Below are 11989 nucleotides of genomic sequence, written 5' to 3' on the forward strand. Positions count from 1 at the left end.
GTTTTTCCTCTGTAACCTGCTTTTTTCACTCCTGAGTTTGTGAGATACAGCTATGTGCAGACTTCATGAAACTCCATTTACTAGTATGTAGTATTTCATTAACATATTTCAGTATACTGATCCATTTTCCTGCTGTGAACGTTAGGCTTGTCTCCAGTTGCTTGCTTTTACAAACTGGTGTATGAACAGTCCTATGCCTGTCTTGTGTACATGTGCGCGAAGTTTTGCCTAGGGACCTCTGTAGGGCTCAGGGGCTCCATGTTTGCCCTCATGGCTTGCGTCTGTCTTATCCCAAAGCCTTAAGACCAGCCTCAGTATTTTCTTCTAAGCATGTTAAAGTTTTGCTTTTCACATTTAATTTTTTTTTTAGTCCACCGGTATATGAAGTAAGGATCCAATTTTGTTTTTTCCCATATATGATACCAGTTGTTTCATAACCATTTCCCCAACAGTCTGTCCAGAAAAGGGACACTGAAGCTAACCATAAGGCACTTTCTAGGTTAGCGCGAAAAAGAATGGAAGGAAAAAAGGAGCACCCCCTCCCCTGCCTTTAAAGACAGGAATCTTTCTTTAAAATGTGTCTACCTTTTCCTCCCTCCTCTAGCCAGTCTCTCTGCTCTCACCTACGTGGAATTGGCTTCATTAGTATGAGATACATGAGTTAGAGGAAGCCCTACCTTGGGATACTGTTACTTCTGATCCCCTAAACCAAAGTTCTCCAGACTTCTCCTGTAAAAGGCCAGATAATAAATACTTTAGACTCTCGGGCGCCTGGGTGGCTCAGATGGTTAAGCGTCTGCCTTCGGCTCAGGTCATGATCTCAGGGTCCTGGGATCAAGTCCCCCATCAGGCTCCCTGATCAGCGGGGAGCCTGCTTCTCCCTCTGCCTCTCTCTCTCTCTCTGTCTCTTATGAATAAGTAAAATCTTTAAAAAATAAAAATAATAAAAAATAATAAAAATAAATACTTTAGACTCTCTAGGCCAAGAGGCAAAATCAAGGGTAGTATGTATACTGTGTGTGTGTGTAACACATATATATAAGATATGGCATATGTATTGCTGGATAAGTATCAAAAAAGAAAAATTTCCACAGAATTTTTGACAAAATAAAAACTATAATAATAATTGAGTACAATTTTTGATAACACAGGTCTACGATTGTGTGGAATGGAATTCTTCCTGATGATCTAATTTAGTTTATTCCTCCTAACAACCCTGATCAGGTAGATATTCCTACCAATGTTTCATCCATAAGGAAAATGAAGTTCACATAAGGTTACCCTGAGACATCATTCGAGCCTAACTCCAGAGCTTATGCTCTTAACCCTCATAGAGTTTTCATAGGGGGATCGATGTTAAGTTTTGTTTTAAACAGGAAGAAATGGAAGCACAGGGGTTCAGTAGCTTGGACAAGGTAATACAGATTGTGGTAGGGCTATTGGTGTGTAATTTCAAAGCCATGTTGTTTCTCTTCTGACTATTCTGCTGCTTTAAAATTTCCTGTAATCTCAGGGATAATGGCTGCAATTAACAAATCAGGTCCCAAGTTATGGTACCATTTTAATTGAAATGTTTTCATACAGAAATCATCAACTCTCTACATTTTTTTTAATTATATAAATTGTAAATGGACATATTAAAAAAAAACCCATATAATACTGAAGGGTATTCTATGAAAGGTAAAAAGTGAAATTTATTAATTCATTTTTTTGTCCTCTTCCATTTGTTCTCTCCTTATTTCTCTCTTTATTTTTCTCTGATTTTATCTCCCTCCCTTTGGTGTGTGTGTGTGTTGTAAGAGCTGTTCAGAATAGAATAAAGCAGTACATGCTCAAGAGTAGAATTTAAATCCTAGAGACATAAAGGTGCTGTTATTGACCCAATGCAGTAGGAATCTCAAAACTGTTATGCATTCTTTTAATGGGTAAATGGGTTTTAGTTTCCTGGCATCAAATCGGTGTTCAACAGGTGTTTACTGAATGGCTAGTATGTGGTAGATTCTGAGAGTTACAAATGAAAACACCTACCTCTGCCTTCAAGGAGCTCACAAGCTAAGGAGATTCTAACAAAGCGAACTTGAAAGTAAAGGGAAAGCCTGAGTAAATTCATCCGGGGAGAGATTGTGTCATCATGGGTCTGGCACCTTAGATCCTTTATTAAGAAAGATACAAGTTAGGGGCGCCTGGGTGGCTCAGTCATTAAGCGTCTGCCTTCGGCTCAGGTCATGATCCCAGGGTCCTGGGATCAAGCCCCGCATCGGGCTCCCTGCTCAGCGGGAAGCCTGCTTCTCCCTCCCCCACTCCCCCTGCTTGTGTTCCCTCTCTCGCTGTGTCTCTCTCTGTCAAATAAATAAATAAAATCTTTAAAAAAAAAAAAAAAAAGAAAGATACAAGTTAATTGATGATATCAGTTCCCATTTGAGTGATGCATTTGATAGGCAATAAATCCGATTAACTTCAACTTTAATATAAAACAAATCAACAAAAGCATAATCACTATATGCGTACTTGGCGTCAAGTGTGTATTTAAAAATGTGTTTTGGTGTGAAATCAACAGCTAAAAGGTACTTGTCGCATACCATGTGCAGACCCCCTGCCAGACGTGTCACTTTCGTGTCTCCTTTAAAGATCACATCCAATGAGGTCAGTATTATTATTATCACTGCTTTAGATTATTTTAAAGATTCAAAGTATTTCCCCATTTGTTGCACAGCTAAAAATGAGTATAGCCACAATTTGACCTAGAGAGTAGTTATGTAATCTTGAAAGGATGGTGACATTTGAAAAGAATTCATGCTGCCTTATAATTTATTTGCAATCCTAAAGGGAAACTAGAAAAAATAAATCATATGCATGACACTGAGCTGATAGATGAATTAAAATTTTGCCTCGTCTCCCAAAGGGCTTTTTTTTAAGGGCAACAAATCAGAAGCTGAGCTATCTCTGAGGTTTGGGTTAGGGAATTTGGGTTCAGTTCTGAAATGAACTAGAGATGTGTGCTTCTAGTTCTAAATTCTAGATTATGTGAGAACATGAAGCTCTGACCCTCCCAGGTGTTATTACTTTGTTGAGCAGCCTCCTGGAGAATTCCTTTGGGCGCTGTGGTTATGTTGTATATGCAGTTATGTGTATGCTTTGTATGTGTTCCTGCACATGGAAGGGCCAGGCAAAAGTGGATAGTGTTTGGGAGAAGGGAAGAAAGAGAGAGAGAGAGAAAGAAAGAAAAGAAAGAAAGAGAAAGAAAGAAAGGAGAAAGGAAAGAAGGGAGGAAGGAAGGGAGGAGGGGGAGGAGGGAAGGAGGAAGGAAGGAAGAAAGGAAGGAAGGGAAGGAAGGGAGGCAGGGAGGAAGGGGAAAGGAAGGAAGGAAAGAAAGAAAAGAAAGAAAAAGAAAAGGAAGGTAAGAAAGAAAAGAAAAGAAAAAGAGAAGGAAGGAAGGAAACAGATTCTACCTCTGGCTCTGCCCCTAACCCATCATATAGCTTTCAGTAAAGTTAAATTTTATGCTCCCTATGAAATGAAGATAAAAATGATGTCTCTGCCCACTTCACTGAACTCGAGGATCCAAAAAGACCATTTATGTGAGATGGTTTTACAAAACCCAAAGAGCTACACACAGGGCACTATTTTTAAAATAACAAGCCTGGCTATATGCTCATGCACTGGCTATGTTAACCTGTGGTTGGGGGAAAGCCAGGGCTCAAGCCAGATGCCCTGAAGCAGAGAGCTGGCCTGTTCACACCAAGACCAAGAGCAGGCTAGTTCAACTGTTTCCGAAAGTCTCTCCACGTTTAAAATTCGTCTTTGTCAGGAGAAAATACAGTGGTTAAGAGCCCAGGCTTTCTAATTCGACCAGTTAGAGCTCAGAAGCTAGCTACCCACCCCCCCAACCCTGGAGTCTTGTGGGAATGTCCTCTCTCAGGTTCATTTGTCTCATCTGCGGGACAGGGGTAACTATAGCAGCTGCATCCGATGCTCTGTGGATTAATCGGGCAAAAGAATGCTTAGGACTTAATATGGTGCCTTGTAAAATGAAAGCTGGTGGTGGTAGTATGTAGAATATATTATTACAGACAGTAGTAGTCTCAGCAATAGTAATAGTGTCCCAATGTCACGAGGAAACTTGGACGATTTTTTTCTTACAATTATGAGTATAATTCTTGGGACCTAATTTGCACATATTGTGCTAAACAGTGGACCAGTGTTCTTGCACACAATTTTCACTTGCTTTTGCTGACTGAGGGACCTTGACCATGGCTTTCATTCTGTGGAATTGATTCATAGAGTCACATCGTGTTTGCGCCTCACTGCAGAGACTTTTCTTAAAATGCACTCAGCATTTGCATATTAGTTAACATTTCCTTAATGAGATTTATCCATTTTGTCTCAAAACAAGTGCCTGGTCACTCAACTTGGTATGCACCTCTGAAAATAAGTTTGATGAAATCCACTATTAGCATTTTCTTTGTTTCCTGGAGGTTAATACAGTTGAAGAATAACATGAATAGTTAAAAGTCCTAAAGCATAATTTGAAGGAGTGTCAACAAACCTGTAGTTATCATAGTAGTACTTGGGCAATATCTCATTTCCACTTAGCTTCAGAGCTATAAATAGTTGTAATTTGTTTTCTTTGTACACTTAGTGGATTAATTACAGGAAAACAAGCCAAGTGATATTATTGTAGCAGTTGGCTAAACTTGACATAAACACGATAATTAAAATGATTGCTTTTTAATTTATCCCCTTTTCAGGAGTTTAATGAGCTGAATCTACAGTGTTATAAGAGTTAAAGAATTTGATTTGAGAATCACTGGGCTCTTCTATCAATGTGTTCTCATTGTTAACAGTGGATTTCAGTGCTGCCCAATATTGTTGGGAGTTTCCTTCAGAAAGGAAACACCTGGGTCCTGCTTCCATGAGATATCTGCTTAGTAAAAAGTGTATTGTTTCCATCACACCTACATCACCATGTAATAATTACGTGTTTCCATTTACCTATCCAAATTGATGCTAGTAACACATACATGAGAATGCACACACACACACACACACACATCCTTGAAAAAGGATGAAAACGAGAAACAGTTTTCTCTGCCATCAGTAAAAGTCACATGTTTATTTCAACATGTCTTCCAACAAGCTATATGGTGCCTCAGCATTACCCAAAGCAACGATCGGGCTCACCTGCTCCCCTAGTCTGTCCCTTGTTCCTAGATGTCTGATTACATCTGGAAAGATACTGCTTTTGTTAATGTACAAAAGGAGGGCCACTGGGAAGCAAGGAAGTGAAAAATGGTAACTGCCAAAGGTCTAGTCCTTTCATCCTAAAAAGGTTGCCTGAGCCGCTCTTGGCCCTCCCATTATGTTCCTTCATGGTTTGCCAATTAACTTTTCCCAGTGCTCAAGGGTCACTGATCTGGGCAGCATCCTTTGGTTTCCCCTCCCACTGATTCCCAGCAAAGCTGTTATAAATGCACTATACTTCCTTTTTGATTTTCCCTTAGTGGCTGGGTTGCTTTGTGAGAATTTGATGCACAGGTTTAAACAACCTCTTTACAAAGCAGAGACAAAGCAAAAATAGAACGAGAGAAGTACACTCAAATGGGCTAGAATGAAAGCAAACTTCAGCTGCAAACTTTTTAATTGAAGTACCTGGATTTTTGTTGCTTTTAAGAATTTTAAAACAGAGCACACCTGAAAGATGGGGATATTTTATTCCCTCTGTGTATCTCAGAAGGATTTTCCACTTCATATCTGACTTTGAACAACTCTCCATATAGTCTGCATTTAAAATGTCAAGTAATTTCACCTGACCTTTAGTAAAGACAGGTTCAACCGGCAATTGGAGAAGCTTATGCCCTGCAAGTTTCTCCAGTGTTCCCAACACTTTTTGAAATAGGGACTGCTCCTCAGAACTCAATTCTGGGCCCTCAGTTGTCTGTCATTACATCCTGCTCTCCAAGGCAGTTTATTTGCTCTTACAGATCGAACTCTTGCTTCCCTGTTAGAGATAACCAAAACTATATCCAAAACACTAGCCCCTCACCCATGCTCAAATCCCTATCATTAACTGCCTGCTGGACATTTCTTTAAGATGTACCCTTGTCAATAAACTCGAACCCAACATAGGCACAGTGATGGGAACTCATCTTCTCCCTTCCTCTCTCCTTGACTCTAACAGGCTGCCTCTGCACAATCCACAGTTCCCCCCTCCCTGTTCTTCTCCATCTCCATCTTTCTCTCACAGCCGTTCCAGTGATGAATAAGCTGTAGAGTCAGCTTCATTTGATGTCCTCTCTCCCCAGCTTCTTACATCCATGCACGAGGGAAGTCTTCTGTATTCTTTCATGTCTCTGCTGTGCCTCCTTCCTCTACTGTACTGCGAATAATCATCCAGGTTTACGTAAACATTTATTCAACCAAAGCATATTAGTCTACAGGCTTTGTGATAGGCACGTGGAAGAGCTGATGTTGGCAAAGAAATTGCCATGGCAATGATCATAGCAATTGCCCTGAATTCTTACAATACTTCCCTAATTGGTATCTTGGGAGCCAATATCTTTCCATCTCCTATCCATCGGGCCACAGAACAACCCCTCTAAATACAACTTTGATAATATTTTTTCTAAATATCATGTATTTAACTAACTCTGTTATAGATATACTATGATCTAAAATCTTTAGGACTCTTCATGTAGAACATCATAGGTCACCCAGCTGCGTTTTGAATCATGGTTGTGTGTCCACATGGCTGTGGAATACCATGTCACCTTCATCTGCCAGATGCATTTCCTCCCAAAACCTCAGCAGACCAACTCCCTTGGGATGCGGGGACAGGGGCTTAGTCTCATACGGCCAGAAACAAGAATCTCTGTGGAATATTGGAGTATCCAAATCAGTGAGGTCCATGGATTAACTAACTTCCCAGTTGAACAAGTTCAGCACCATTTAGTGCCAAAGCCACTGCCCGTGCCCATCATGCCATCTGTTTACCAAAAAAATATGTGTGGGCTGTTCATCAGTCGGTTAGTGCAGGTTGGCCACACTCTGGTCTCCGAATATCAGGGAAAACCTCCCTGATCAAATGACATCTATTTCTATATGTTTAAAATATGACCTCTTTTTTATGATCACAGAAGCAACACACACGTATTATAAATCAAACAACACAAAAATAAGAAGTAGAAATTGAAGGTCCCTCATATGACCTCCATGCCCACAGATTGCCAGATGGAAGGAGAGCATGTTGCACTGGCATTCTCACTAAAATTCTCAGTCTCCTCGGCCATTTCAATATCCCTCCCTTCTCAACAATTCTGTAACAAAAGTAGAAATGAAAAACCAATCTTGCAGACTCATTTTATCCCAAATTTCTGCTCGCAGTGGCAGCTCCAAAGGTAGGAGAAAAAGCAGGAGTCGCTGAGGGCACACGGACCCTTCAGCGACCACCGTTCGCCAGAGTCCTGGGATGACAATGGTTATGCCCCTGACACGCCAAGCAAGGCCTGCGCTCTGCTAGCGTGGCCCCTCTTTGACCACTAGGTGGTTCTGTAACCTATCTGATGCGCTCCCCACTTGCTGGCCGAGGTGAAGAGCAGAAACATTTAGGGTAGGATTCGTGTCCGCACACCGTCCCCATTTGTTTCTATCTTAATTTTCACCCACTCCTCTGTGTCTAGATAGAATTTGGTCACGGAGCCAATATGCCCCATCTCACCAAGGCTGTTGTATGTTCCCTGCTGGGGAAGAGAAGAGGGCGATCTCTTGCAGCAGGCCGGGCTCAGGCTGTGAGGCTGCAAGCTGTTTTCTAACTGTGGGCATGAGGGGAACTCACAAGAACTCCATCCTGTTGCAGCAGGAGAGGAAATCTCATGCTTCAGGGATGATTCCACGTCTACTGCATTCACTCATTCAACACACACTCACTGGTGCCTATTCTTATATTCAGGGAAACCTGCTGGGTCCAGAAAGGATAGAATGAGACTGGGGTAGCTCGTCTTTGAGAGCTTAACAGTCATATCAGAGCAACAAACAAGTTGCTTGCCCAAGACCCATCCTCCCTTTTGGATCTCGATTCTCATCTCCCTCCCTCCGTCCATGGGTACAGGTGATGGACTCTCCCTCTGGCTTCCTGGTGCACCATGTGACTCCACCACGGCCTGAGCATTGCGTCTCTGCTTACACTGATTGGTGTGGAGATGAGTATGTGGTCTGATCCGAGGAGATGCTACCAGAGGGGTTTTGCTGGAACTACTGAGAAACAAGCTTTTTCTTCTGTTATGCTGATCTTGAACCTGGGATTATATAAGCCTGAATCTGTTGGCAGCCATCTTGCCATCACATGAAGTCTGAGAATGAAACTAGTGTGGAGGAAAGTGGTGTTAAGAGATAAAAATAGGGTGGGTTCTGATGATGTCATTTGAGTCCTTAAATCAAAACATGCCTGAAGCTACATCTACTCCTGAAGTGTCGGTAGATTTCCACTTCGCTTGATCTTTTTTTTTTTTTTAAAGATTTTATTTATTTATTTGACAGAGAGAGACACAGCGAGAGAGGGAACACAAGCAGGGGCAGTGGGAGAGGGAGAAGCAGGCCTCCCGCGGAACAGGGAGCCCGATGCGGGGCTCCATCCCAGGACCCCAGGATCATGACCTGAGCCGAAGGCAGACGCTTAACGACTGAGCCACCCAGGCGCCCCTCTACTTTGCTTGATCTTATGTGGATCAGATTTTCTGTCACTTGCATCAGATGTAATTAATGCTATATAATATGCATAGTAATAAATAATTAAAAGATGATAATAATGCAGTGTGATAGATAAGTGATATGATAGAGGTTAGTACAAGCTGTTATGCAATAAATAGAAGAGGGGCAGGGATAGCTTTACTAAAAAGTCCCTTTATTTAAGAACTAAATATGGAGCACTGTATTAGTTTACCAGAGCTGCCATAACAAAGCACCACAGATTTTGGCTTAAGTAACAAATTTATTTTTTGCTTGTCTGTTTATTTTCTGGCAGTCCAGAGGCTAAAAGTCTGAGATCAAGGTATTGGCAGGGTTGGTTTCTTCGGAGGCCTCTCCCCTTGGCTTGTGAATGGTCATCTTCTCCCTCTGTCTTCACATGGTCTCCCCTCTGTGCCTATCTGTGTCCGGTTTTCTTTTTATAAGGGTATCAGTCATATTGGAGTAGGACCCACGCTAATGATCACATAATTACCTCTCCCCCCATCCCACATAACTACCTCTTTATAAAACACTACCTCCAAATACAGTCACATTCTGAGGTACTGGGAGTTAGGACCTCAATGTAGGAATTTGGAAGGGATACAATTCAGCACATACCAATCATCTAATTTGGATACGAAGACAAGTAAAAATGGGTTATTGCTCATTTTTAAGTTATTTATTTATTTAATCTCTATGCCCAACGTGGGGTTTGAACTCAGGACCCTGAGATCAAGAGTTGCATGCTCTACCTACTGAACCAGCCAGGTGCTCCTATTGTTCTTAAATCTACATATGACTGACAAAAGCAATCATAATACAAAGCTAAACAAATGAAACATGCATTTATTGAGCACATTGCTAGAAGCTGTGGATTTACCATTGAAAATAAGACAGTCGGCCTGTGAGCTCACTACTATCGAAATGCTATGTTAACGTGGGTGGTATACATTTCTGAGCTTTGAGGAAGAGGTCACTTCCAGGTAGTGGGCTATTTGGAAAGCCCTCTCTGAACGGTGGGTAGAATTTTAGTAGAGGCAGCCGGGAGGGATAGATGTGGAGGGCTCTGGCAGTGTGACACATTTACCGAAACCACCCAGATAAACTGAGTAAGTCACTGTTGACCATCTCTTTCCATTTTCTTTCCTGTGTCAGTGCATCAAACCTTTTTCAGACTTTGGTAAATGCTTTTATTTTAAAGGCAGCTGTTAACATAATGTTTGCTGGTTCCCTTGATTTAGATTGCTCTTCCTCATCTTCATTCCATTTCCATCACTGTTAAAAGTTGTAAAATGTTTGGGAGTTTTCCCTATGTACAAGTTAAGAAGTAAACCTGCCAGAGGTTCATGGATGATGACAGATGACATAAGACTCCAGGGTAAGAAATGAAGGGCTGTTTATTACGCCTGGCCTTTTCTGGCATCATGAAGAAGGTCAGTTGATACTTGCACATGAAATGATGTGTGTCATAGGAGAAGAGCCTAGAGTTTAGGGAACCCAGATCTTTTTTAGTAGGCAGTAATGTGCCTGCATTTTGCTCCTGAGGGCGACAAGGCTGTTCACTATACAAATATCCCTCGAAAGATAGTCTGGAACAAATGGGCAGTGAGTGCCTTCCTTGCAATATGTGAAGAAACCCAAGAAGCCCATGGAGATTTACCTTCTAATAGTCATAAACAGCTTTGGCCAAACAAATTTCCTGCTGCTTTTACAACAGATAAGTCCCAAGACATCTATGTGTGAAAAGAATGTTTCATTAAGTCTTGGATTTAGACTCTGGTTTTTCTTGCTTCCATTTTTCTGTGGTTTTGACCAGGAGTCTAACAGCCCATTCTGAAATGACCTCTCTCCCTTACCTGCAATTATTTAATGCTCTAAACTTTAAGTTTGGCTACTCATTAAATCCTTCTTCAAATTTCTCTGAAATACAGTAATTGATTTTACCAGGTGTTAGCAAATCTTGGCCAGTGGACCAGAAGATGGCTTTTCACATTTTTAAAGAATTGTAAGAAACAGAAGAAAAACAAAAACATGAACAGAGCCTGTATGTGGTCTGTAAAGCCTAAAATATTTGTGTGGTGGCCCTTCAGAGAATAGGTTTGCCCACCCATGTTCTAAACCTGTGGAAATGCTACAGTAATTGAGCAATGTCCTCTTCCCTCCCCACCATTCCTTAACTTTTTAGGTAAAATCATGGAAGGATTAGCTCTAGAGTAGTTATTGAATCAGTCAAAATTTCTCTGACAATAATACATTGCATTGCATTTCCTTCATAATAAATGAGATTTTATTTTTCTTCTCTTTTATGTCTGTCTTACCATTGCCTGTCCTGTACATCAAATGCAACAACCCATTATAACAACAACTAGTTTTTATTGCCAGTTATATGTTTCAAGCAGAGTCCCAAGCACTTTATATGTCCATGTTCTTGCCCAACCCTCAAAATTACCCTTTGAGGTAGCCATTGGTATCTCCAGCAAATAGATAAAAAACGAAGGCACAGTTCAGTTAATAACCTCTCCAAGGTCATGCAGCTACTAAATAGCAGATTAAGAAGCGTGTTTTACTGCTTCTGTCTGTCAGTAGTGTCTTCCTTCTTGGGAGCAGTGATCTTTTTTTGTGGAAGCCGTTGGTCATCACCAGGAGGGTGGGTGAGGAGCTGAGAAGGTACAGGAGAAAAGATAAGAAGGACTCTTTATTGACCGTTCTTTATATGTCAGGATCCTGTTATGCCATTAAAAAAAAAAAAAAATTCACTTTGCTTTATCCTTGACGACAAAGATAAAAAGGCTTTTTCCATTTTTATACATGAAGAAAATGGAACTCAGAGAGCTCAAGAAATTTGCCTTACGAGAGCTAGAATTTGAACGGCTATTTGTCTGAGTCAAAATTGGGTCTGCGAAATTATTGCCACGTCACTCGGAGGAATAGCCCCAAGGGCCAGTATGTATCTCCTTAACCAGTATGATTAATGGCGTAGGCTGGGCTTAAGCTAATGTTTATAAAGCACCCACTGAGAGGCAAGTAGCATGGTAGATGTTAGTGATACAGAGCACAAAGAGGACCAAAATGCTTTCTTTTTACAAATTCTTGGTAAAAGGTAAGACATCCTAGCTTTGGGAGGGAAACTAGTGAGTGTTTTTCAGATGCTGTACATTGCACTTAAAGCTGGTTTTCTTACATTTTTGAGTCTTCTGTTTGTTTTCTGACAGTCAATGACCTAGAGTTAATTAAAAACCGGATGCCCCACCTTGCCTTGGAAGATAAG

The sequence above is a fragment of the Halichoerus grypus genome, chromosome 2 (genome assembly GCF_964656455.1).
Source record: "Halichoerus grypus chromosome 2, mHalGry1.hap1.1, whole genome shotgun sequence".
In the NCBI taxonomy this organism is placed as follows: Eukaryota; Metazoa; Chordata; class Mammalia; order Carnivora; family Phocidae; genus Halichoerus; species Halichoerus grypus.